Genomic DNA, 2496 nt, shown 5'->3' with positions numbered 1-2496 from the left:
CACAATTATAATAAACAATAATCTGACTATATTGAGTAAATAAAACATGTATAATAGATAGAAAATGAAGATGTATTGGCATAGAGAATGGTCCGTCGTGCATCCTATTTAGACGTTGATGAAGGAAGTATTAATCCCATCTAGATCCCTCGGTGTGCCCCCCTAGGTATATCACATCTACATTTGCAAATGATGGCATGCTAATTTTCAAATTAAATACTCAGTAATTGTGGTGACATATCATAATATGCTTGCATTCCATTAAACATAACTTGAGCGGCATAAAGTATAGATGTCACATGTCGTATATCATTAGAACCAAACAGATAATTGAATCCTCGCAAGCGTTGCATTAAGCACCATGTGTACACACACTAACAAGTAAACATTACCTGATGTCTACACACATTTTTTTTCGAAAAGGGGAAAGACACCCGCCTCTGCATCATCATGATGCACACAATAATTTTTGTTAAAAGAAAATAAATAGGTCTGAAACGTACATAGTATCAACTAAAACGACAAAAAGAAACAGAAAACACCACAAAAGGTGGGTACAAACGAAAGAATACATGACTTAACCACATAATCTATTAGTGACATGTCAGCCAAACCGGTTGAATAATACATGTGAAACAATCTTCAGACGGTTGCACCCAAAGGACATGAGCTCGATGCGGTGGATCTGAAGTTAACCTGCAAAAAAGTTAACCTGCAAAAAGTTAATAGAGCGAGACCTGTTAAAAACACAATCATTCCGGCAATTCCAAATTGCCCAAAGTAAGGCACAAACCCCTACACGGCTATGACCCTTAAGTATTTTGTTGATACCAACCAACCAGTTTCCAAACAATTTGGGATACTTGTTGGTGGTGGCAAATTATATGCAACATGAACCGTGCGCCAAATCAAAGCCAACTTGTAAGAACCAACTGACCGCGAGGTCAATACCTGATGATTGTCAACACGTCAAAGAAAACAAGCAGGCTCATATGCAAGACATCAACATACATCTTGCCGCATCTCACTATAGCATAAGTAGTAGGCATTGTGACCAAATAAGTAATAGCATAGCAAGATAATATCAATAAAGAGGGTTGGCACCAATCGCGGCATCAGTTGGAACCGAAATGTTCCTCTCGGAAATTTGTATTACATTGGAATGATAGCATTCTGCCAATCTTTGGATGAACAATGACAAACCTACGGATGCGGTTTTTGATGAACAATGATAAACCTATGAAGGGGTTTGCTATGGAAAATTACGCAATTACATGGAGAGATTAGAGCAAAAATAGGTGTGGGGCCCACTGTGAAATTCATTAGTGGGGAGAGGGGTTTAATAAGTTAAGAATACTACCTCCGTTTCAGTTTACAAGTCCTACGCGTATACCTAGGTTATCAATTTGATCACCTTAATATAAACTATATAACACAAAAATTATATCTTTTGAAAATAGAACATCTAAAGTTTATATTGGTATACTTTTTGTAATATATAACTTGTATTAGGTTAGTCAAATTGACGACCTAGGGGTACGCGCACGCCCTATAAACTGAGAGAGAGGTAGTACCTATTACAGGATTTTTGGTATTTGATTTGTCCCAAAAGTATTTTGGGACTTTAACCTTTTGGGGACACATAGACAGGTCTAATTTCTAAAAGCTGTAATTTTTTGACATCCTATTATTAGGGGATGATTAAAAATGCTCTCAAATAGCATAATTTGTAGGCATATCAGTATATGTAATTTAGCTCAATTGATAGAGAGTGTTTATTAATGCTTCTCATTCTGGTTTAAAATACAAGGCCACTATCAAAAATCACAATTTGCATCTATAGAAGACTACTACTACTACGATGGCTTTGATTTGGCGCCTGACTTTTGAATTTGGGTCAGTCGACTATTTTCAACCATACGATGAAGATCCACCTGCTCCTGGGTTTCTTCTTCCAAGACCGCTACACAGGCTGCCGGTTGAACCGCCTGCAACCACCACCCGCGGCTGTCACCGCTCCGGCGACCGCCTCGCCGCCCCACCCTCCGCTGAAGCGCCCCCCACGGTCGACCTTCCACCACCCCTGGACATCCCTCTAGCCCTGTATGAGTCCAGTTTTTTCTCTGGCGAAGCCCCACCACCGCTCCAAACCCTAAACCCTAAGACAGATAATGTGATAGCCCTCCGGCGAGCCCCTTCCTTCTCCTTCCTCCCCTCTGGCCTTCCTCCGGCGAATTTCTTCAGGAATCTGAAAATCGACTAACCCATTAGCCAAAGTCAATCAATTGACGGATAGCTAAGGTGGATAAAATTAGGCGAAAAACTATTTATTCAAGTACTTCCCCCGCTACACACCAACACCCACCTTGAAAGCCCCATTCTAAAGTTTGGCACAGGGCCCAAGATATTGCCGGCCCGGCCCTGCGCCCCATCATCCTAAGGGCATCTCCAGCCGCGCCCCCAAGAAGGCCTCCCCAGGCGATTTTTTCGCGCCGG

The sequence above is a fragment of the Triticum aestivum genome, chromosome 4B (assembly GCF_018294505.1).
Source record: "Triticum aestivum cultivar Chinese Spring chromosome 4B, IWGSC CS RefSeq v2.1, whole genome shotgun sequence".
NCBI classification, from domain to species: domain Eukaryota; kingdom Viridiplantae; phylum Streptophyta; class Magnoliopsida; order Poales; family Poaceae; genus Triticum; species Triticum aestivum.
The sequence above is the reverse complement of the archived record's forward strand: the minus strand, read 5'-3'. Positions refer to the sequence as shown.